Source organism: Pseudophryne corroboree, unplaced genomic scaffold (genome assembly GCF_028390025.1).
Source record: "Pseudophryne corroboree isolate aPseCor3 unplaced genomic scaffold, aPseCor3.hap2 scaffold_1021, whole genome shotgun sequence".
In the NCBI taxonomy this organism is placed as follows: Eukaryota; Metazoa; Chordata; class Amphibia; order Anura; family Myobatrachidae; genus Pseudophryne; species Pseudophryne corroboree.
In genome coordinates, this window is record NW_026967648.1 from 80521 (window position 1) to 103305 (window position 22785).

The 22785-nt window shown below is 49.4% G+C and overlaps 21 non-coding genes and 2 pseudogenes across 21 annotated transcripts; 21 read left to right on the top strand and 2 right to left on the bottom strand.

Annotated features, from left to right (window-relative positions):
• Nucleotides 1–553: 553 nt before the first annotated feature.
• Nucleotides 554–716, top strand: LOC134987953 (U1 spliceosomal RNA). The gene has a single exon (XR_010193495.1). It is a non-coding gene; the product is annotated as a U1 spliceosomal RNA (small nuclear RNA).
• Nucleotides 717–868: 152 nt separating this feature from the next.
• Nucleotides 869–1004, top strand: LOC134987862 (U1 spliceosomal RNA; annotated as a pseudogene).
• Nucleotides 1005–1702: 698 nt separating this feature from the next.
• LOC134987958 (U1 spliceosomal RNA) lies at nucleotides 1703–1866 on the top strand. Its single transcript, XR_010193498.1, has one exon. It is a non-coding gene; the product is annotated as a U1 spliceosomal RNA (small nuclear RNA).
• Nucleotides 1867–2018: 152 nt separating this feature from the next.
• On the top strand, nucleotides 2019–2181 carry LOC134987822 (U1 spliceosomal RNA). The gene has a single exon (XR_010193391.1). It is a non-coding gene; the product is annotated as a U1 spliceosomal RNA (small nuclear RNA).
• Nucleotides 2182–2855: 674 nt separating this feature from the next.
• Nucleotides 2856–3019, top strand: LOC134987941 (U1 spliceosomal RNA). The gene has a single exon (XR_010193483.1). It is a non-coding gene; the product is annotated as a U1 spliceosomal RNA (small nuclear RNA).
• A 152-nt stretch (nucleotides 3020–3171) lies between these two features.
• LOC134987823 (U1 spliceosomal RNA) lies at nucleotides 3172–3334 on the top strand. The gene has a single exon (XR_010193392.1). It is a non-coding gene; the product is annotated as a U1 spliceosomal RNA (small nuclear RNA).
• A 673-nt stretch (nucleotides 3335–4007) lies between these two features.
• Nucleotides 4008–4171, top strand: LOC134987829 (U1 spliceosomal RNA). Its single transcript, XR_010193396.1, has one exon. It is a non-coding gene; the product is annotated as a U1 spliceosomal RNA (small nuclear RNA).
• Nucleotides 4172–4323: 152 nt separating this feature from the next.
• On the top strand, nucleotides 4324–4486 carry LOC134987847 (U1 spliceosomal RNA). Its single transcript, XR_010193403.1, has one exon. It is a non-coding gene; the product is annotated as a U1 spliceosomal RNA (small nuclear RNA).
• A 674-nt stretch (nucleotides 4487–5160) lies between these two features.
• On the top strand, nucleotides 5161–5324 carry LOC134987840 (U1 spliceosomal RNA). Its single transcript, XR_010193399.1, has one exon. It is a non-coding gene; the product is annotated as a U1 spliceosomal RNA (small nuclear RNA).
• A 152-nt stretch (nucleotides 5325–5476) lies between these two features.
• LOC134987863 (U1 spliceosomal RNA) lies at nucleotides 5477–5612 on the top strand (annotated as a pseudogene).
• Nucleotides 5613–6313: 701 nt separating this feature from the next.
• Nucleotides 6314–6477, top strand: LOC134987959 (U1 spliceosomal RNA). The gene has a single exon (XR_010193499.1). It is a non-coding gene; the product is annotated as a U1 spliceosomal RNA (small nuclear RNA).
• A 152-nt stretch (nucleotides 6478–6629) lies between these two features.
• On the top strand, nucleotides 6630–6792 carry LOC134987844 (U1 spliceosomal RNA). Its single transcript, XR_010193400.1, has one exon. It is a non-coding gene; the product is annotated as a U1 spliceosomal RNA (small nuclear RNA).
• A 674-nt stretch (nucleotides 6793–7466) lies between these two features.
• Nucleotides 7467–7630, top strand: LOC134987964 (U1 spliceosomal RNA). The gene has a single exon (XR_010193505.1). It is a non-coding gene; the product is annotated as a U1 spliceosomal RNA (small nuclear RNA).
• Nucleotides 7631–7782: 152 nt separating this feature from the next.
• On the top strand, nucleotides 7783–7945 carry LOC134987854 (U1 spliceosomal RNA). The gene has a single exon (XR_010193409.1). It is a non-coding gene; the product is annotated as a U1 spliceosomal RNA (small nuclear RNA).
• A 674-nt stretch (nucleotides 7946–8619) lies between these two features.
• LOC134987942 (U1 spliceosomal RNA) lies at nucleotides 8620–8783 on the top strand. Its single transcript, XR_010193484.1, has one exon. It is a non-coding gene; the product is annotated as a U1 spliceosomal RNA (small nuclear RNA).
• Nucleotides 8784–8935: 152 nt separating this feature from the next.
• On the top strand, nucleotides 8936–9099 carry LOC134987871 (U1 spliceosomal RNA). Its single transcript, XR_010193418.1, has one exon. It is a non-coding gene; the product is annotated as a U1 spliceosomal RNA (small nuclear RNA).
• A 671-nt stretch (nucleotides 9100–9770) lies between these two features.
• Nucleotides 9771–9934, top strand: LOC134987951 (U1 spliceosomal RNA). The gene has a single exon (XR_010193493.1). It is a non-coding gene; the product is annotated as a U1 spliceosomal RNA (small nuclear RNA).
• Nucleotides 9935–15225: 5291 nt separating this feature from the next.
• On the bottom strand, nucleotides 15226–15338 carry LOC134987919 (U5 spliceosomal RNA). Its single transcript, XR_010193463.1, has one exon. It is a non-coding gene; the product is annotated as a U5 spliceosomal RNA (small nuclear RNA).
• Nucleotides 15339–16382: 1044 nt separating this feature from the next.
• LOC134987915 (U5 spliceosomal RNA) lies at nucleotides 16383–16499 on the top strand. Its single transcript, XR_010193459.1, has one exon. It is a non-coding gene; the product is annotated as a U5 spliceosomal RNA (small nuclear RNA).
• A 286-nt stretch (nucleotides 16500–16785) lies between these two features.
• On the top strand, nucleotides 16786–16901 carry LOC134987887 (U5 spliceosomal RNA). Its single transcript, XR_010193431.1, has one exon. It is a non-coding gene; the product is annotated as a U5 spliceosomal RNA (small nuclear RNA).
• Nucleotides 16902–17176: 275 nt separating this feature from the next.
• LOC134987920 (U5 spliceosomal RNA) lies at nucleotides 17177–17289 on the top strand. The gene has a single exon (XR_010193464.1). It is a non-coding gene; the product is annotated as a U5 spliceosomal RNA (small nuclear RNA).
• A 4822-nt stretch (nucleotides 17290–22111) lies between these two features.
• LOC134987963 (U1 spliceosomal RNA) lies at nucleotides 22112–22275 on the bottom strand. The gene has a single exon (XR_010193504.1). It is a non-coding gene; the product is annotated as a U1 spliceosomal RNA (small nuclear RNA).
• Nucleotides 22276–22419: 144 nt separating this feature from the next.
• Nucleotides 22420–22535, top strand: LOC134987883 (U5 spliceosomal RNA). The gene has a single exon (XR_010193427.1). It is a non-coding gene; the product is annotated as a U5 spliceosomal RNA (small nuclear RNA).
• Nucleotides 22536–22785: the final 250 nt, after the last annotated feature.

Consider the following 22785-nt stretch of genomic DNA (forward strand, 5'->3'; position numbering starts at 1 on the left):
GTGCCTTCCAACGCACAATGCGAACAACAGGTGGTGCTGCAGGGCCCACACCCTTTTACTTGCCTTACAGAACAGCTCTGGAGCTGTTACAGTGCCCAGCTGCTGCAAGAAATCAGCTTGAGTGCTTCAGGGGATGGGGCATGGCCAACATGAGCCCCACACCAAAGGAGGGTGGGGGTGTTTAATGCGAACTAGGGGTCATCCAAGCACTGCAAAAGGCCGCCATGCCCTGCATGCCCCTTTTCTCTTTTCATATGCAGATGAGGGTTCCAGTCAACTTTGGCCCACTGCTTGGATAACATCACCGTATGCAAATCCGTCTGCTGCAGACCTTCCCCCAGGAGTGCTTGTACTAGTTGTTGCATATGGTTTGATATTTGATGGTGCTTCAGTATTAGGCAGCCTTCCGCCCTCCCATGTTCATCTGAAAAGATGTGGTCTCCCTGCAGTTGTTGTCCCCAGATGAGAGTTCCCTTGTGCTGCCTCAGTTGAATCTCCTTTACTTGACAGAGATGTGCCTGAGCAGCGGCCCTCACCAGCCCTATCCCAAATCATACTTATTTTGCATAGGAGATACCATGGTCATGAAGATTGTTCTCCCAGGGTGAGGTTCATTCATTGCATTCTGGGTATGCTGACCCCTGTGATTTTCCCAAATGTGGGAAACTCGACTGCATATTTGTGGTAGTGGGGGACTGTGTTTGTGCTTTCCTCTGGTCAGCTCTGGTAAAAGTCAGATTTCTTTGTCTCAGATCTTCCTCTAGCCTTGTTCTTCTTTCGAGAGTTCTCTGGTGCTGCCTCAGTTGGATCTCCTTCACTTCACAGGGGGGAACCCGAGCAGCGACCCTCCCCAGCTCTAGCCCAACTCCTACTTACCTGCCAGGTGAGATACTATGATCATGAAGGTGCTTCTCCCAGGGCAAGGCTCAACCATTGCACTCTGGGTGTGCTGCTCCTGCGATTTCCCCAAATGTGGGAAACTTGACTGCATAATTTGTGTTTCCCCTCGTCGGCTCTCGTATAATTCAGATCTCTTTGTCTCAGGTCTCTCTCCAGCCTAGTTTGCTGTCTGTTTCCACTTCTCTTTTCTTGAGCCGCTCCCTTCTATGCCCTTGCGCACTATCCTGACTTCTCCCGTCTGCTTACTTCGTGCCTTCCAACGCACAATTCGAACTACAGGTAGTGCTGCAGGGCCCACACCCTTTTACTTGCCTTACAGAGTAGCTCTGGAGCAGTTACAGTGCCCAGCTGCTGCAAGAAATCAGCTTGAATGCTTCAGGGGCTGGGGCATAGCCAACATGAGCCCCACACCGAAGGAGGGTGGAGGTGTGTAATGCGAACTAGGGGTCATCCAAGCGCTGCAAAAGGCCGCCATGCCCTGCACGCCCCTTTTCTCTTTTCATATGCAGACGAGGGTTGAAGCCAACTTTGACCCACTGCTTGGATGACATCACCATATGCAAATCCATCTGCTGCAGGCCTTCCCCCAGGAATGCTTGCACTAGTTGTTGCATTTGGTTTGTTGTTTGGGGGTGCTTCAGCATTAGGCAGCCTTCTGCCCTCACATGTTCATCTGAAAATATGTGTTCTCCCTGCAGTTGTTGTCCCCAGATGAGAGTTCCCTTGTGCTGCCTCAGTTGAATCTCCTTTACTTGACAGAGATGTGCCTGAGCAGCGGCCCTCCCCAGCCCTATCCCAAATCATACTTATTTTGCATAGGCGATACCATGGTCATGAAGATTTTTCTCCCAGGGTGAGGTTCATTCATTGCATTCTGGGTATGCTGACCCCTGTGATTTCCCCAAATGTGGGAAACTCGACTGCATTATTTGTGGTAGTGGGGGACTGTGTTTGTGCTTTCCTCTGGTCAGCTCTGGAAAAAGTCAGATTTCTTTGTCTCAGATCTTCCTCTAGCCTTGTTCTTCTTTCGAGAGTTCCCTTGTGCTGCCTCAGTTGGATCTCTTTCACTTGACAGGGGGGTGCCCGAACAGCGACCCTCCCCAGCTCTAGCCCAACTCCTACTTACCTGCCAGGTGAGATACTATGATCATGAAGGTGCTTCTCCCAGGGCAAGGCTCACCCATTGCACTCTGGGTGTGCTGCCCCTGCGATTTCCCCAAATGTGGGAAACTTGACTGCATAATTTGTGTTTCCCCTGGTCGGCTCTCGTATAATTCAGATCTCTTTGTCTCAGGTCTCTCTCCAGCCTAGTTTGCTGTCTGTTTCCACTTCTCTTTTCTTCAGCCGCTCCCTTCTATACCCTTGTGCACTATCCTGACTTCTCCTCCCGTCTGCTTACTTTGTGCCTTCCAATGCACAATGCAAACTACAGGTAGTGCTGCAGGGCCCACACCCTTTTACTTGCCTTACAGAGCAGCTCTGGAGCTGTTACAGTGCCCAGCTGCTGCAAGAAATCAGCTTGAATGCTTCAGGGGATGGGGCATGGCCAACATGAGCCCCACACCAAAGGAGGGTGGAGGTGTTTAATGCGAACTAGGGGTCATCCAAGCACCGCAAAAGGCCGCCATGCCCTGCACGCCCCTTTTCTCTTTTCATATGCAGATGAGGGTTGAAGCCAACTTTGACCCACTGCTTGGATGACATCACCGTATGCAAATCCGTCTTCTGCAGAACTTCCCCCAGGAATGCTTGCACTAGTTGTTGCATTTGGTTTGTTGTTTGGGGGTGCTTCAGTATTAGGCAGCCTTCTGCCCTCCCATGTTCATCTGAAAATATGTGTTCTCCCTGCAGTTGTTGTCCCCAGATGAGAGTTCCCTTGTGCTGCCTCAGTTGAATCTCCTTTACTTGACAGAGATGTGCATGAGCAGCGGCCCTCCCCAGCCCTATTCCAAATCATACTTATTTTGCATAGGAGATACCATGGTCATGAAGATTGTTCTCCCAGGGTGAGGTTCATTCATTGCATTTTGGGTATGCTGACCCCTGTGATTTCCCCAAATGTGGGAAACTTGACTGCATTATTTGTGGTAGTGGGGGACTGTGTTTGTGCTTTCCTCTGGTCAGCTCTGGTAAAAGTCAGATTTCTTTGTCTCAGATTTTCCTCTAGCCTTGTTCTTCTTTCGAGAGTTCCATTGTGCTGCCTCAGTTGGATCTCCTTCACTTTACAGGGGGGTACCCGAGCAGCGACCCTCCCCAGCTCTAGCCCAACTCCTACTTACCTGCCAGGTGAGATACTATGATCATGAAGGTGCTTCTCCCAGGGCAAGGCTCACCCATTGCACTCTGGGTGTGCTGCCCCTGCGATTTCCCCAAATGTGGGAAACTTGACTGCATAATTTGTGTTTCCCCTGGTCGGCTCTCGTATAATTCAGATCTATTTGTCTCAGGTCTCTCTCCAGCCTAGTTTGCTGTCTGTTTCCACTTCTCTTTTCTTCAGCCGCTCCCTTCTATACCCTTGTGCACTATCCTGACTTCTCCTCCCGTCTGCTTACTTTGTGCCTTCCAATGCACAATGCAAACTACAGGTAGTGCTGCAGGGCCCACACCCTTTTACTTGCCTTACAGAGCAGCTCTGGAGCTGTTACAGTGCCCAGCTGCTGCAAGAAATCAGCTTTAATGCTTCAGGGGATGGGGCATGGCCAACATGAGCCCCACACCAAAGGAGGGGGGAGGTGTTTAATGCGAACTAGGGGTCATCCAAGCACTGCAAAAGGCCGCCATGCCCTGCATGCCCCTTTTCTCTTTTCATATGCAGATGAGGGTTCCTGTCAACTTTGGCCCACTGCTTGGATAACATCACCGTATGCAAATCCGTCTGCTGCAGACTTCCCCCAGGAGTGCTTGTACTAGTTGTTGCATATGGTTTGATATTTGATGGTGCTTCAGTATTAGGCAGCCTTCCGCCCTCCCATGTTCATCTGAAAAGATGTGGTCTCCCTGCAGTTGTTGTCCCCAGATGAGAGTTCACTTGTGCTGCCTCAGTTGAATCTCCTTTACTTGACAGAGATGTGCCTGAGCAGCGGCCCTCACCAGCCCTATCCCAAATCATACTTATTTTGCATAGGAGATACCATGGTCATGAAGATTGTTCTCCCAGGGTGAGGTTCATTCATTGCATTCTGGGTATGCTGACCCCTGTGATTTTCCCAAATGTGGGAAACTCGACTGCATTATTTGTGGTAGTGGGGGACTGTGTTTGTGCTTTCCTCTGGTCAGCTCTGGTTAAAGTCAGATTTCTTTGTCTCAGATCTTCCTCTAGCCTTGTTCTTCTTTCGAGAGTTCCCTGGTGCTGCCTCAGTTGGATCTCCTTCACTTCACAGGGGGAAACCCGAGCAGCGACCCTCCCCAGCTCTAGCCCAACTCCTACTTACCTGCCAGGTGAGATACTATGATCATGAAGGTGCTTCTCCCAGGGCAAGGCTCAACCATTGCACTCTGGGTGTGCTGCTCCTGCGATTTCCCCAAATGTGGGAAACTTGACTGCATAATTTGTGTTTCCCCTGGTCGGCTCTCGTATAATTCAGATCTCTTTGTCTCAGGTCTCTCTCCAGCCTAGTTTGCTGTCTGTTTCCACTTCTCTTTTCTTCAGCCGCTCCCTTCTATACCCTTGTGCACTATCCTGACTTCTCCTCCCGTCTGCTTACTTTGTGCCTTTCAATGCACAATGCAAACTACAGGTAGTGCTGCAGGGCCCACACCCTTTTACTTGCCTTACAGAGCAGCTCTGGAGCTGTTACAGTGCCCAGCTGCTGCAAGAAATCAGCTTGAATGCTTCAGGGGATGGGGCATGGCCAACATGAGCCCCACACCAAAGGAGGGTGGAGGTGTTTAATGCGAACTAGGGGTCATCCAAGCACCGCAAAAGGCCGCCATGCCCTGCACGCCCCTTTTCTCTTTTCATATGCAGATGAGGGTTGAAGCCAACTTTGACCCACTGCTTGGATGACATCACCGTATGCAAATCCGTCTTCTGCAGAACTTCCCCCAGGAATGCTTGCACTAGTTGTTGCATTTGGTTTGTTGTTTGGGGGTGCTTCAGTATTAGGCAGCCTTCTGCCCTCCCATGTTCATCTGAAAATATGTGTTCTCCCTGCAGTTGTTGTCCCCAGATGAGAGTTCCCTTGTGCTGCCTCAGTTGAATCTCCTTTACTTGACAGAGATGTGCATGAGCAGCGGCCCTCCCCAGCCCTATTCCAAATCATACTTATTTTGCATAGGAGATACCATGGTCATGAAGATTGTTCTCCCAGGGTGAGGTTCATTCATTGCATTCTGGGTATGCTGACCCCTGTGATTTTCCCAAATGTGGGAAACTCGACTGCATTATTTGTGGTAGTGGGGGACTGTGTTTGTGCTTTCCTCTGGTCAGCTCTGGTTAAAGTCAGATTTCTTTGTCTCAGATCTTCCTCTAGCCTTGTTCTTCTTTCGAGAGTTCCCTGGTGCTGCCTCAGTTGGATCTCCTTCACTTCACAGGGGGGAACCCGAGCAGCGACCCTCCCCAGCTCTAGCCCAACTCCTACTTACCTGCCAGGTGAGATACTATGATCATGAAGGTGCTTCTCCCAGGGCAAGGCTCAACCATTGCACTCTGGGTGTGCTGCTCCTGCGATTTCCCCAAATGTGGGAAACTTGACTGCATAATTTGTGTTTCCCCTCGTCGGCTCTCGTATAATTCAGATCTCTTTGTCTCAGGTCTCTCTCCAGCCTAGTTTGCTGTCTGTTTCCACTTCTCTTTTCTTCAGCCGCTCCCTTCTATACCCTTGTGCACTATCCTGACTTCTCCTCCCGTCTGCTTACTTTGTGCCTTCCAATGCACAATGCAAACTACAGGTAGTGCTGCAGGGCCCACACCCTTTTACTTGCCTTACAGAGCAGCTCTGGAGCTGTTACAGTGCCCAGCTGCTGCAAGAAATCAGCTTGAATGCTTCAGGGGCTGGGGCATAGCCAACATGAGCCCCACACCAAAGGAGGGTGGAGGTGTTTAATGCAAACTAGGGGTCAGCCAAGCGCCGCAAAAGGCCACCATGCCCTGCATGCCCCTTTTCTCTTTTCATATGCAGACGAGGGTTGAAGCCAACTTTGACCCACTGCTTGGATGACATCACCATATGCAAATCCATCTGCGGCAGGCCATCCCCCAGGAATGCTTGCACTAGTTGTTGCATTTGGTTTGTTGTTTGGGGGTGCTTCAGTATTAGGCAGCCTTCTGCCCTCCCATGTTCATCTGAAAATATATGTTCTCCCTGCAGTTGTTGTCCCAAGATGAGAGTTCCCTTGTGCTGCCTCAGTTGAATCTCCTTTACTTGACAGAGATGTGCATGAGCAGCGGCCCTCCCCAGCCCTATTCCAAATCATACTTATTTTGCATAGGAGATACCATGGTCATGAAGATTTTTCTCCCAGGGTGAGGTTCATTCATTGCATTTTGGGTATGCTGACCCCTGTGATTTCCCCAAATGTGGGAAACTCGACTGCATTATTTGTGGTAGTGGGAGACTGTGTTTGTGCTTTCCTCTGGTCAGCTCTGGTAAAAGTCAGATTTCTTTGTCTCAGATTTTCCTTTAGCCTTGTTCTTCTTTCGAGAGTTCCCTTGTGCTGCCTCAGTTGGATCTCCTTCACTTTACAGGGGGGTACCCGAGCAGCGACCCTCCCCAGCTCTAGCCCAACTCCTACTTACCTGCCAGGTGAGATACTATGATCATGAAGGTGCTTCTCCCAGGGCAAGGCTCACCCATTGTACTCTGGGTGTGCTGCTCCTGCGATTTCCCCAAATGTGGGAAACTTGACTGCATAATTTGTGTTTCCCCTGGTCGGCTCTCGTATAATTCAGATCTCTTTGTCTCAGGTCTCTCTCCAGCCTAGTTTGCTGTCTGTTTCCACTTCTCTTTTCTTCAGCCGCTCCCTTCTATACCCTTGTGCACTATCCTGACTTCTCCTCCCGTCTGCTTACTTTGTGCCTTCCAATGCACAATGCAAACTACAGGTAGTGCTGCAGGGCCCACACCCTTTTACTTGCCTTACAGAGCAGCTCTGGAGCTGTTACAGTGCCCAGCTGCTGCAAGAAATCAGCTTGAATGCTTCAGGGGCTGGGGCATAGCCAACATGAGCCCCACACCGAAGGAGGGTGGAGGTGTTTAATGCAAACTAGGGGTCAGACAAGCGCCGCAAAAGGCCACCATGCCCTGCACGCCCCTTTTCTGTTTTCATATGCAGACGAGGGTTGAAGCCAACTTTGACCCACTGCTTGGATGACATTACCATATGCAAATCCGTCTTCTGCAGAACTTCCCCCAGGAATGCTTGCACTAGTTGTTGCATTTGGTTTGTTGTTTGGGGGTGCTTCAGTATTAGGCAGCCTTCTGCCCTCCCATGTTCATCTGAAAATATGTGTTCTCCCTGCAGTTGTTGTCCCCAGATGAGAGTTACCTTGTGCTGCCTCAGTTGAATCTCCTTAACTTGACAGAGATGTGCCTGAGCAGCGGCCCTCCCCAGCTCTATCCCAAATCATACTTATTTTGCATAGGAGATACCATGGTCATGAAGATTATTCTCCCAGGGTGAGGTTCATTCATTGCATTCTGGGTATGCTGACCCCTGTGATTTCCCCAAATGTGGGAAACTCGACTGCTTTATTTGTGGTAGTGGGGGACTGTGTTTGTGTTTTCCTCTGGTCAGCTCTGGTAAAAGTCAGATTTCTTTGTTTCAGATCTTCCTCTAGCCTTGTTCTTCTTTCGAGAGTTCCCTTGTGCTGCCTCAGTTGGATCTCCTTCACTTGACAGGGGGGTGCCCAAGCAGAGACCCTCCCCAGCTCTAGCCCAACTCCTACTTACCTGCCAGGTGAGATACTATGATCATGAAGGTGTTTCTCCCAGGGCAAGGCTCACCCATTGCACTCTGGGTGTGCTGCCCCTGCGATTTCCCCAAATGTGGGAAACTTAACTGCATAATTTGTGTTTCCCCTGGTCGGCTCTCGTATAATTCAGATCTCTTTGTCTCAGGTCTCTCTCCAACCTAGTTTGCTGTCTGTTTCCACTTCTCTTTTCTTCAGCCGCTCCCTTCTATACCCTTGTGCACTATCCTGACTTCTCCTCCCGTCTGCTTACTTTGTGCCTTCCAATGCACAATGCAAACTACAGGTAGTGCTGCAGGGCCCACACCCTTTTACTTGCCTTACAGAGCAGCTCTGGAGATGTTACAGTGCCCAGCTGCTGCAAGAAATCTGCTTGAATGCTTCAGGGGATGGGGCTTGGCCAACATGAGCCCCACACCAAAGGAGGGTGGAGGTGTTTAATGCGAACTAGGGGTCATCCAAGCACCGCAAAAGGCCGCCATGCCCTGCACGCTCCTTTTCTCTTTTCATATGCAGATGAGGGTTGAAGCCAACTTTGACCCACTGCTTGGATGACATCACTGTATGCAAATCCGTCTTCTGCAGAACTTCCCCCAGGAATGCTTGCACTAGTTGTTGCATTTGGTTTGTTGTTTGGGGGTGCTTCAGTTTTAGGCAGCCTTCTGCCCTCCCATGTTCATCTGAAAATATGTGTTCTCCCTGCAGTTGTTGTCCCCAGATGAGAGTTCCCTTGTGCTGCCTCAGTTGAATCTCCTTTACTTGACAGAGATGTGCATGAGCAGCGGCCCTCCCCAGCCCTATTCCAAATCATACTTATTTTGCATAGGAGATACCATGGTCATGAAGATTGTTCTCCCAGGGTGAGGTTCATTCATTGCATTTTGGGTATGCTGACCCCTGTGATTTCCCCAAATGTGGGAAACTTGACTGCATTATTTGTGGTAGTGGGGGACTGTGTTTGTGCTTTCCTCTGGTCAGCTCTGGTAAAAGTCAGATTTCTTTGTCTCAGATTTTCCTCTAGCCTTGTTCTTCTTTCGAGAATTCCCTTGTGCTGCCTCAGTTGGATCTCCTTCACTTGACAGGGGGGTGCCCGAGCAGCGACCCTCCCCAGCTCAAGCCCAACTCCTACTTACCTGCCAAGTGAGATACTATGATCAGGAAGGTGCTTCTACCAGGGCAAGGCTCACCCATTGCACTCTGGGTGTGCTGCTCCTACGATTTCCCCAAATGTGGGAAACTTGACTGCATAATTTGTGTTTCCTCTGGTCGGCTACTCGTATAATTCAGATCTCTTTGTCTCAGGTCTCTCTCCAGCCTAGTTTGCTGTCTGTTTCCACTTCTCTTTTCTTGAGCCCCTGCCTTCTATGCCCTTGTGCACTCTCCTGACTTCTCCTGTCTGCTTACTTTGTGCCTTCCAACGCACAATGCAAACTACAGGTAGTGCTGCAGGGCCAACACCCTTTTACTTGCTTTACAGAGCAGCTCTGGAGCTGTTACAGTGCCCAGCTGCTGCAAGAAATCAGCTTGAATGCTTCAGGGGCTGGGGCATAGCCAACATGAGCTCCACACCGAAGGAGGGTGGAGGTGTTTAATGCGAACTAGGGGTCATCCAAGCGCCGCAAAAGACCGCCATGCCCTGCACACCCCTTTTTTCTTTTCATATGCAGACGAGGGTTGAAGCCAACTTTGACCCACTGCTTGGATGACATCACCATATGCAAATCCATCTGCTGCAGGCCTTCCCCCAGGAATGCTTGCACTAGTAGTTGCATTTGGTTTGTTGTTTGGGGGTGCTTCAGTTTTAGGCAGCCTTCTGCCCTCCCATGTTCATCTGAAAATATGTGTTCTCCCTGCAGTTGTTGTCCCCAGATGAGAGTTCCCTTGTGCTGCCTCAGTTGAATCTCCTTTACTTGACAGAGATGTGCCTGAGCAGCGGCCCTCCCCAGCCCTATCCCAAATCATACTTATTTTGCATAGGAGATACCATGGTCATGAAGATTGTTCTCCCATGGTGAGGTTCATTCATTGCATTCTGGGTATGCTGACCCCTGTGATTTCCCCAAATGTGGGAAACTCGACTGCATTATTTGTGGTAGTGGGGGACTGTGTTTGTGCTTTCCTCTGGTCAGCTCTGGTAAAAGTCAGATTTCTTTGTCTCAGATCTTCCTCTAGCCTTGTTCTTCTTTCGAGAGTTCCCTTGTGCTGCCTCAGTTGGATCTCCTTCACTTGACATGGGGTGCCCAAGCAGCAATCCTCCACAGCTCTAGCCCAACTCCTACTTACCTGCCAGGTGAGATACTATGATCTTCACTGTTAGGGCAATCAGGATGTGGAATTCCCTGCCAGGGAAGGTGGTAATGGTGGACTCTGTAATTGGATTTAAAAAAGGAATGGATACATTTCTGAATGAAAAAGCTATCCAAGGTTATAATACTTAAAATATCAACATGGTTAATCCGGGGGTAACATGAGTTGTAGTAGTTAACTAGTCATAAAACATTATTCAGCAAGTATGTAGAATCATCACAACTTAAAACAGGTTGAACACGATGGGCAATTTGCCTCTTTTCAACCTCAAAAACTATATTACTATATGTTACTATATTACTATGTTACTGTAGTATACAGAACACCACAATGTAATGAGCAGTGATAGTGAGCACTGATGAGGATACTAGAACTGACACTGAGCAGCAAGATGCAGCACTGGACTATTAGTAATGTACTGTAGTATGCTGAGCACCACAATGCAGCACAAGACAATGAGCAGTGATACTGAGCACTGATGAGGATACTACTGAGAACTGACACTGAGCAGGAGAGACACACTACTAGTATTACTGAGCAGCAATAAGTAACCACTGATACTGAGCACTGATATTGAGATTTCCACTGAGAGAACATAGCCACGTCCTCTCCACTCTCTCTTCAATGCACGAGTAAAAATGGCGGCAACACGCAGCTCTTTATATGAAATCCGAATCTCGCGAGAATCCGACAGCGGGATGATGACATTTTCCCTTGTTCAGGTTTTCCGAGTCAGGCGGGAACAACCGAGCCTGCCTCGGACCAGTGTAAACCACGTGGAGTTCGTGGGGAATTCGGTTCTCGGAGAACCGAACCCGCTCCTCTCTACCTTATACCCATCAATTTTTTTATTTTCAATCTAAGCCCCTGCAGTTTTCTGTAAGCATCTGCTTCGCTATGATGATCAACAAGTCACAAGGGCAAACACTCAGGGCTTGAGGCGTAGATCTTAGGACCAGCTGCTACAAGCATGGCAGAGGTGTCACTATCACTGGTGACACCCAGAGAGGTGGCGAAGGAGATTGTAATGCAGTGCACGCAGATAAGCAGCGCAATGGTAAAAAGGAGGCATGGTTTCATAGGTAGGGGCGTGGCCTGGTGGCCTGAATCTACATTTTGTTGCTCCGGGTGTCCCGGGGGTTGGGGGCTGCACCCGGGGACTAGTGTGTGAGCGGTGCTGGCTCCTGCACAGTGACAGGACATGGCCACCCAGCATGACGCCTCCCTTCTTGACCATGCTGTAATTGCAGTCGCACTGCAGTTCAGCGTGATCATAAAAAATGGTGTAGCCTTCTGCTGGTGCAGACTGTATGTGCGCGCAGGAAGCCGCCACCATTTTTGTGATCACAGCGGCTGAATGTGATGTCATACAGCCGCTGTGACCACGCCCCCTGTGTCTCCTCCGTTGCAGACCCCATTTTGAAGCCTTGCCCCCGCACCGCTCCATCCCTGACTTGGAAATGGAGTGTTGCTGACCCCCCTCTCCCCCCCTGCCCCGATTGACAGGCAGAGGCGATCGCATTCTCTGCGGGGTGCCGCAGAAAATGCAGGCACATGCGTATGCTCTTAGCAATTTTTGCAGTTGGATCGCTTATTGTGATTGCAACCCAACCTGAATCAGGCCCTATTACCTATCACAATGCGCTGCGGGCAGTACAAAATTGGTTTAATATGGGAGAAAAACCCCCAGACCTGTGCTCCTTAACTGTACCTGATGGCTTGTGGAGCGGCTGCCCAGTAATCAGTGTCCACGCCAGTGCGCACACGGTCCACCCCCTACGGCCACGCTCCCCCTCATCAGCGGCCTCGTGATCCGGAAGGGCGGTGTGTGTGTGACTGACCTTAGGAAGAAACCGGAGCCTCCGCTGCAGTGATCCAGCAACCAGGGCACGGGAGTATACAGCGCCGCTGGGAGTGATGAAGCTGCAGTAAAGATGTCTATTAGACCTAGCCTGCTGCAGCCCTTGTAGATTCTCATAAAAAAAGTTCTTATTTTCTTGTCAAAATTAATAGCTAAGAATAGGCTGCCTGAGGCAGGCCCCTGTTAAGTGGCCTGCTACTGAAGGCACCAACTACAAACTGAGCTCCCTGTTCATGGAAGCGGGGTTATAGAGGAGAATGCGCTGAGCATCTTGGGAACAGTCAAAAGCTTTGAGCCGGTTGGTGCCTCAGATCAAGATCCTACTCTACACCCCAATGTGAATCCTTGTGGAGTCCAGTGTACCCCACAGAAGAAATTAATGTGTCACACCCATTGGCAGCAACCTTAGAATAGCTGCTGACGGGCACAATTGAGAAAGGAAGGGGGGGGGGGACATTTGAATCCAGCACATAGATGCAATTCAAATATGTAATTTGAACCTTCCTATTTTAAAATATAATGGATGAACCTCACCCTGTGAGAACAATCTTCATGATATAGAGATCTCATATGCAAAATAAGTATGAGTTGGGATAGGGCTGGGGAGGGTGGCTGCTCGGGCAAGCCCCTCCCCCGTCAAGTTAAGGAGATTCAACTGAGGAGGCACAAGGGAACTCTCGTCTGGGGACAACAACTGCAGGGAGACCACATCTTTTCAGATGAACATGGGAGGGCGGAAGGCTGCCTAATACTGAAGCACCATCAAATATCAAACCATATGCAATAACTAGTACAAGCATTCCTGGGGGAAGGTCTGCAGGAGACGAATTTGCATACGGTGATGTCATCCAAGCAGTGGGCCAAACTTGGCTGGAACCCTCATCTGCATATGAAAAGAGAAAAGGGTTATGCAGGGCATGGCGGCCTTTTGCGGCGCTTGGATGACCCCTAGTTCGCATTAAACACCTCCACCCTCCTTCGGTGTGGGGCTCATGTTGGCTATGCCCCAGCCCCTGAAGCATTCAAGCTGATTTCTTGCAGCAGCTGGGCACTGTAACAGCTCCAGAGCTGCTCTGTAAGGCAAATAAAAGGGTGTGGGCCCTGCAGCACTACCTGTAGTTCGCATTGTGCGTTGGAAGGCACAAAGTAAGCAGACGGGAGAAGTCAGGATAGTGCGCAAGGGCATAGAAGGGAGCGGCTCAAGAAAAGAGAAGTGGAAACAGACAGCAAACTAGGCTGGAGAGAGACCTGAGACAAAGAGATCTGAATTATACGAGAGTCGACCAGAAGACGGATTTGCATACGGTGATGTCATCCAAGCAGTGGGCCAAAGTTGGCTGGAACCCTCATCTGCATATGAAAAGAGAAAAGGGGCATGCAGGGCATGGCGGCCTTTTGCGGTGCTTGGATGACCCCTAGTTCGCATTAAACACCCCCACCCTCCTTTGGTGTGGGGCTCATGTTGGCCATGCCCCATCCCCTGAAGCATTCAAGCTGATTTCTTGCAGCAGCTGGGCACTGTAACAGCTCCAGAGCTGTTCTGTAAGGCAAGTAAAAGGGTGTGGGCCCTGCAGCACCACCTGTAGTTCGCATTGTGCGTTGGAAGGCACAAAGTAAGCAGACGGGAGGAGAAGTCAGGACAGGATAGTGCGCAAGGGCATCCTTTTCTCTTAGTCCGTAGAGGATGCTGGGGTCACATTAAGAACCATGGGGTATAGACGGGATCCGCAAGAGACATGGGCACTTTAATACTTTCAAAGGGTGTGAACTGGCTCCTCCCTCTATGCCCCTCCTCCAGACTCCAGTTATAGGAACTGTGCCCAGGGAGACGGACATTTCGAGGAAAGGATTTATTGTTAAACTAAGGTGAGCATCTTACCAGCTCACACCTTAAGCATGCCGCAGAACGTGGCATTCAACAGAACACAAGCCAACGGCATGAACAATTGCAGCAAAAAGCTGACCAGAACCATAACACAACATGTGTATAACCACAAGTAATAACTGCAGACACAGTATGGACTGGGACGGGTGCCCAGCATCCTCTACGGACTAAGAGAAAAGGATTTACCGGTAGGTATTAAAATCCTATTTTCTCATACGACCTAGAGGATGCTGGGGTCACATTAAGAACCATGGGGTTATACCAAAGCTCTTGAACGGGTGGGAGAGTGCGTACGACTCTGCAGCACCGAATGACCCAACTTGAGGTTATCATCAGCCAAGGTATCAAACTTGTAAAACTTAGCAAAAGTGTTTACTAAATAGCTGCTCGGCAAAGTTGCAATGCCGAGACTCCCCGACCAGCTGCCCAGGATGAACCCACCTTTCTAGTAGAATGGGTCTTCACCTAATTCAGTAACGGCAATCCTGCCGTGGATTGAGCATGCTGAATCTTACCACAGATCCAGCGCATAATGGTCTACATGGAAGCAGGACACCCAATCCTGTTGGGAGCATACAGGACAAACAGAGCCTCTGTTTTCCTAATCTGAACCGTTCTGGTGACATAAATTTTCAAAGTTCTGACCACAGCCAGAGACTTTGACTTAACGAAGGTGTCAGTGGCCAAAGGCACCATGTGGAAAGATGAACCACCTTCGGCAGAAATTGTTGACGTGTCCTTAATTCTGCTCTATCTTCATGAAAGATCAAATAAAGGCTCTTGTGATACTGCATGGTTTGTACTGTTTTCCATGTGCTCCCAGATCTTTCAAGCAAGTAGCATGGTCAAGAAAGTTCTGTTTGAAAAGAAACAAACATTTACTGTCATTGTTATGCAAATAAACTTACATTAAAGCTAACAAGAAAGCACACTCGTTCTGTCTTTAAACTGATAAAAGAAACCCCAATAATATGGGCATACCTCCCAACTTTGTCGGCTCGCATAGAGGGACACACGCGTGGCGAAGTCGCGCGCGCTCCCAAAAAGGGCGTGGCCTAAGTAAAAGGGGGTGTGGCTTCGCGGGAGGACCCGCGATCGCGAGTCACGCCCCCGTTTTCGGCACTGAGGGGGCATGCCCAGCGCTCTGTGAGCCGCTGGCATGCCACCTCTCCCTCTGACTTCAGTGAATAGATGCTGTGCGCATGCGCACAGCGTCTATTCACCGCTGCTCTGCTAAGCAGGGCAGCGACAGACAGAGCCTCCCAATTGTCCTCCCCACCGCGGGACACTGCGGCCCGCAGGTGGGACAGCGGGACAGTCCCCAAAAAACGGGACTGTCCCGCGAAAATCGGGACAGTTGGGAGGTATGATATGGGGCATGCAAAAATTGAGATAAAACTCAGTTTTGCTCCTCTCCACGGAAATCTTTAATAAAAGGCGAAATATTTGTTAGTTCTGAAGAGAAACCAGAGCATGACCAAGATTCCACCTGTCGCCTGAGTGCCATGCCAGCAGTTCTCATTCAGCCAGGGCCGGCGCTACCACTAGGCAGCTTTAGGCAGCTGCCTATGGGCGGCGACCACTGGAGGGCGGCACTGCTTAGTGAACGAAAGTGAAAGAGAACACTTTTTTATCATGTGCCTCAGCAGAAACAGAGGAGCTGCTCGTGTGCGCCCAACACGTCTGTCTGACTCTGCCTTCAAAAGTGAGTTGACTGACTGTGTGCCTACTTCTGCAACCCTGCCGTGCCGCCGCCCCCCCACCTCTGCGATCATAACACATTCCACTATGTTATGTGGGCTATGTGCAGCCTGCTGCCGCCTGTGCTCCTGAGTCCGGGGTCCCGGGTCCCACAGTATCAGCCTATCACTGACTACCCGCCGCTCCCCCACGCGATGGTCTCCCGCGTCCCCCCCCATCACCCCTGCATTTGGGCACAGGGCACATGAAGGAGAGTCACCCGCTGGCCTGGTCCGCTCCGCATCACTGACTACCCGCCGCTCCCCCACGCGATGGTCTCCCGCGCCGCGTCCCCCCCCCCATCACCCCAGCATTTGGGCACAGGGCACATGAAGGAGAGTCACCCGCTGGCCTGGTCCGCACTGCTGCCGCATCGGGCGCCGCCTCTCCCTACAATCCAGTGCAAATTGTTATCCGCGCTACCCCCCCAATCCCGCGACCGGCTCCCGCATCAGTACCTGCTGCTGCCTCTTTTTGTGACAAGCGCCCCCACAGCTATTAGGCTCCCGCTGCACACCCCCCCCCCCTCCCCTCCTGTTAGCTTTAATGTAAGTTTATTTGCATAACAATGACAGTAAATGTTTGTTTCTTTTCAAACAGAACTTTCTTGACCATGCTACTTGCTTGAAAGATCTGGGAGCACATGGAATACAGTACAAACCATGCTTATAGCAAGGAGAAGCCAGGTGAGAAATCTGCTTTCATTCAAATTGGGCGCTCACTTTGATCTGAATGAGGACTGCTGGCACAGCACTCAGGCGACAGGTGGAATCTTGGTCATGCTCTGGTTTCTCTTCAGAACGAACAAATCTTTCGCCTTTTATTAAAGATTATCCGTGGAGAGGAGCAAAACTGAGTTTTATCTCAATTTTTGCATGCCCCATATTATTGGGGTTTCTTTTATCAGTTTAAAGACAGAACGAGTGTGCTTTCTTGTTAGCTTTAATGTAAGTTTATTTGCATAACAATGACAATAAATGTCTGTTTCTTTTCAAGCAGAACTTTCTTGACCATACTAATTGCTTGAAAGATCTGGGAGCACATGGAAAAGAGTACAAACCATGTTTATAGCAAGGGGAAGCCTGGTGACAAATCTGCTTTCTTTCTTTCAAATTGGGTGCTCACTTTGAGCTGAATGAGGACTGCTGGCATGGCACTCAGGCGACAGGTGGAATCTTGGTCATGCTCTGGTTTCTCTTCAGAACGAACAAATCTTTCGCCTTTTACTAAAGATTTCCGTGGAGAGGAGCAAAACTGAGTTTTATCTCAATTTTTGCATGCCCCATCTTATTGGGGTTTTATTTTATCTGTTTAAAGATAGAACGAGTGTGCTTTAATGTAAGCTCATTTGCATAGAAATTACAGTAAATGTTTGTTTCTTTTCAAACAGAACTTTCTTGACCACACTAATTGCTTGAAAGATCTGGGAGCACATGGAAAAGAGTACAAACCATGTTTATAGCAAGGGGAAGCCTGGTGAGAAATCTGCTTTCTTTCATTCAAATTGGGTGCTCACTTTCAGCTGAATGAGAACTGCTGGCATGGCCCTCAGGCGACAGGTGGAATCTTGGTCATGCTCTGGTTTCTCTTCAGAACTAACAAATATTTCGCCTTTTATTAAAGATTTCCGTGGAGAGGAGCAAAACTGAGTTTTATCTCAATTTTTGCATGCCCCATATCATACCTCCCAACTGTCCCGATTTTCGCGGGACAGTCCCGTTTTTTGGGGACTGTCCCGCTGTCCCACCTGCGGGCCGCAGTGTCCCGCGGTGGGGAGGACAATTGGGAGGCTCTGTCTGTCGCTGCCCTGCTTAGCAGAGCAGCGGTGAATAGACGCTGTGCGCATGCGCACAGCGTCTATTCACTGAAGTCAGAGGGAGAGGTGGCATGCCAGCGGCTCACAAAGCGCTGGGCATGCCCCCTCAGTGCCGAAAACGGGGGCGTGACTCGCGATCGCGGGTCCTCCCGCGAAGCCACGCCCCCTTTTACTTAGGCCACGCCCTTTTGGGAGCGCGCGCGACTTCGCCGCGCGTGTGTCCCTCTTTGCGAGCCGACAAAGTTGGGAGGTATGCCCATATTATTGGGGTTTCTTTTATCAGTTTAAAGACAGAACGAGTGTGCTTTCTTGTTAGCTTTAATGTAAGTTTATTTGCATAACAATGACAGTAAATGTTTGTTTCTTTTCAAACAGAACTTTCTTGACCATGCTACTTGCTTGAAAGATCTGGGAGCACATGGAAAACAGTACAAACCATGCAGTATCACAAGAGCCTTTATTTGATCTTTCATGAAGATAGAGCAGAATTGAGGACACGTCAACAATTTCTGCCGAAGGTGGTTCATCTTTCCACATGGTGCCTTTGGCCACTGACACCTTCGTTGAGTCAAAGTCTCTGGCTGTGGTCAGAACTTTGAAAATTTATGTCACCAGAACGGTTCAGATTAGGAAAACAGAGGCTCTGTTTGTCCTGTATGCTCCCAACAGGATTGGGTGTCCTGCTTCCATGCAGACCATTATGCGCTGGATCTGTGGTAAGATTCAGCATGCTCATTCCACGGCAGGATTGCCGTTACTGATTTAGGTGAAGACCCATTCTACTAGAAAGGTGGGTTCATCCTGGGCAGCTGGTCGGGGAGTCTCGGCATTGCAACTTTGCCGAGCAGCTATTTAGTAAACACTTTTGCTAAGTTTTACAAGTTTGATACCTTGGCCGATGATAACCTCAAGTTGGGTCATTCGGTGCTGCAGAGTCGTACGCACTCTTCCACCCGTTCAAGAGCTTTGGTATAACCCCATGGTTCTTAATGTGACCCCAGCATCCTCTAGGTCGTATGAGAAAATAGGATTTTAATACCTACCGGTAAATCCTTTTCTCTTAGTCTGTAGAGGATGCTGGGCACCCGTCCCAGTCCATACTGTGTCTGCATTTATTACTTGTGGTTATACACATGTTGTGTTATGGTTCTGGTCAGCTTTTTGCTGCAATTGTTCATGCCGTTGGCTTGTGTTCTGTTGAATGCCATGTTCTGCGGCATGCTTAAGGTGTGAGCTGGTAAGATGCTCACCTTAGTTTAACAATAAATCCTTTCCTCGAAATGTCCGTCTCCCTGGGCACAGTTCCTATAACTGGAGTCTGGAGGAGGGGCATAGAGGGAGGAGCCAGTTCACACCCTTTGATAGTCTTAAAGTGCCCATGTCTCTTGCGGATCCCGTCTATACCCCATGGTTCTTAATGTGACCCCAGCATCCTCTACGGACTAAGAGAAAAGGATGCCCTTGCGCACTATCCTGACTTCTCCTCCCGTCTGCTTACTTTGTGCCTTCCAACGCACAATGCAAACTACAGGTGGTGCTGCAGGGCCCACACCCTTTTACTTGCCTTACAGAACAGCTCTGGAGCTGTTACAGTGCCCAGCTGCTGCCAGAAATCAGCTTGAATGCTTCAGGGGATGGGGCATGGCCAACATGAGCCCCACACCAAAGGAGGGTGGGGGTGTTTAATGAGAACTAGGGGTCATCCAAGCACTGCAAAAGGCCGCCATGCCCTGCACGCCCCTTTTCTCTTTTCATATGCAGATGAGGGTTCCAGCCAACTTTGGCCCACTGCTTGGATAACATCACTGTATGCAAATCCGTCTGCTGCAGACCTTCCCCCAGGAATGCTTGTACTAGATGTTGCATATGGTTTGATATTTGATGGTGCTTCAGTATTAGGCAGCCTTCCGCCCTCCCATGTTCATCTGAAAAGATGTGGTCTCCCTGCAGTTGTTGTCCCCAGACGAGAGTTCCCTTGTGCTTCCTCAGTTGAATCTCCTTAACTTGACGGGGGAGGGGCTGCCCGAGCAGCCACCCTCCCCAGCCCTATCCCAACTCATACTTATTTTGCATATGAGATCTCTTGATCATGAAGATTGTTCTCACAGGGTGAGGTTCATCCATTATATTTTAAAATAGGAAGGTACAAATTACATATTTGAATTGCATTTATGTGCTGGATTCAAATGTCCCCCCCCCCCCTTCCATTCTCAATTGTGCCCGTCAGCAGCTATTCTAAGGTTGCTGCCAATGGGTGTGACACATTAATTTCTTCTGTGGGGTACACTGGACTCCACAAGGATTCACATTGGGGTGTAGAGTAGGATCTTGATCTGAGGCACCAACCGGCTCAAAGCTTTTGACTGTTCCCAAGATGCTCAGTGCATTCTCCTCTATAACCCCGCTTCCATGAACAGGGAGCTCAGTTTGTAGTTGGTGCCTTCAGTAGCAGGCCACTTAACAGGGGCCTGCCTCAGGCAGCCTATTCTTAGCTATAAATTTTGACAAGAAAAGAAGAACTTGTTTTATGAGAATCTACAAGGGCTGCAGCAGGCTAGGTCTAATAGACATCTTTACTGCAGCTTCATCACTCCCAGCGGCGCTGTATACTCCCATGCCCTGGTTGCTGGGTCACTGCAGCGGAGGCTCCGGTTTCATCCTAAGGTCAGTCACACACACACCACCCTTCCGGATCACGAGGCCGCTGATGAAGGGGAGCGTGGCCGTAGGGGGTGGACCGTGTGCGCACAAGCGTGGACACTGATTACTGGGCAGCCGCTCCACTAGCCACCAGGTACAGTTAAGGAGCACAGGTCTGGGGGTTTTTCTCCTATATTAACCCAATTTTGTACTGCCCGCAGCGCATTGTGATAGGTATTAGGGCCTGATTCAGGTTGGATTGCAATCACAATAAGCGATCCAACTGCAAAAATTGCTAAGAGCATACGCATGTGCCTGCATTTTCTGCGGCACCCCGCAGAGAATGCGATCGCCTCTGCCTGTCAATCGAGGCGGGGGGGGGGGATAGGTGGGTCAGCAACACTCCATTTCCAAGTCAGGGATGGAGCGGTGCGGGGGCAAGGCTTCAAAATGGGGTCTGCAACGGAGGAGACACAGGGGGCGTGGTCACAGCGGCTGTATGACATCACATTCAGCCGCTGTGATCACAAAAATGGTGGCGGCTTCCTGCGCGCACATACAGTCTGCACCAGCAGGAGGCTACACCATTTTTTATGATCACGCTGAACTGCAGTGCGACTGCAATTACAGCATGGTCAAGAAGGGAGGCGTCATGCTGGGTGGCCATGCCCTTTCACTGTGCAGGAGCCAGCACCGCTCACACACTAGTCCCCGGGTGCAGCCCCCAACCCCCGGGACACCCGGAGCAACAAAATGTAGATTCAGGCCACCAGGCCATGCCCCTACCTATGAAACCATGCCTCCTTTTTACCATTGCGCTGCTTATCTGCGCGCACTGCATTACAATCTCCCTCGCCACCTCTCTGGGTGTCACCAGTGATAGTGACACCTCTGCCATGCTTGTAGCAGCTGGTCCTAAGATCTACGCCTCAAGCCCTGAGTGTTTGCCCTTGTGACTTGTTGATCATCATAGCGAAGCAGATGCTTACAGAAAACTGCAGGGGCTTAGATTGAAAATATAAAAATTGATAGGTATAAGGTAGAGAGGAGCGGGTTCGGTTCTCCGAGAACCGAATTCCCCACGAACTCCACGTTGTTTACACTGGTCCGAGGCAGGCTCGGTTGTTCCCGCCTGACTCGGAAAACCTGAACAAGGGAAAATGTCATCATCCCGCTGTCGGATTCTCGCGAGATTCGGATTCCATATAAAGAGCTGCGCGTTGCCGCCATTTTTACTCGTGCATTGAAGATAGAGCGGAATGGACGTGGCTATGTTCTCTCAGTGGAATTCTCAATATCAGTGCTCAGTATCAGTGGTTACTTATTGCTGCTCAGTAATACTAGTAGTGTGTCTCTCCTGCTCAGTGTCAGTTCTCAGTAGTATCCTCATCAGTGCTCAGTATCACTGCTCATTGTCTTGTGCTGCATTGTGGTGCTCAGCATACTACAGTACATTACTAATAGTCCAGTGCTGCATCTTGCTGCTCAGTGTCAGTTCTAGTATCCTCATCAGTGCTCACTATCACTGTTTATTGCATTTTGGTTTTCTGTATACTACAGTAACATAGTAATATAGTAACATATAGTAACATAGTTTTTGAGGTTGAATAGAGGCAAATTGCCCATCGTGTTCAACCTGTTTTAAGTTGTGATGATTCTACATACTTGCTGAATAATGTTTTATGACTAGTTAGCTACTATAACTCATGTTACCCCCGGATTAACCATGTTGATATTTTAAGTATTATAACCTTGGATAGCTTTTTCATTCAGAAATGTATCCATTCCTTTTTTAAATCCAATTACAGAGTCCGCCATTACCACCTTCCCTGGCAGGGAATTCCACATCCTGATTGCCCTAACAGTGAAGATCATAGTATCTCACCTGGCAGGTAAGTAGGAGTTCGGCTAGAGCTGTGGAGGATTGCTGCTCCGGGCACCCCCTGTCAAGTGAAGGAGATCCAACTGAGGCAGCACAAGGGAACTCTCGAAAGAAGAACAAGGCTAGAGGAAGATCTGAGACAAAGAAATCTGACTTTTACCAGAGCTAACCAGAGGAAAGCACAAACACAGTCCCCCACTACCACAAATAATGCAGTCGAGTTTCCCACATTTGGGGAAATCACAGGGGTCAGCATACCCAGAATGCAATGAATGAACCTCACCCTGGGAGAACAATCTTCATGACCATGGTATCTCCTATGCAAAATAAGTATGATTTGGGATAGGGCTGGGGAGGGCCGCTGCTCAGGCACATCTCTGTCAAGTAAAGGAGATTCAACTGAGGCAGCACAAGGGAACTCTCATCTGGGGACAACAACTGCAGGGAGAACACATATTTTCAGATGAAAATCTTGGTCATGCTCTGGTTTCTCTTCAGAACGAACAAATCTTTCGCCTTTTACTAAAGATTTCCGTGGAGAGGAGCAAAACTGAGTTTTACCTCAATTTTTGCATGCCCCATCTTTTTGGGGTTTCTTTTATCGGTTTAAAGATAGAATGAGTGTGCTTTAATGAAAGCTCATTTGCATAGAAATTACAGTAAATGTTTGTTTCTTTTCAAAGAGAACTTTCTTGACCATGCTACTTGCTTGAAAGATCCGGGAGCACATGGAATACAGTACAAACCATGCTTATAGCAAGGAGAAGCCAGGTGAGAAATCTGCTTTCTTTCAAATTGGGCGCTCACTTTGATCTGAATGAGGACTGCTGGCATGGCACTCAGG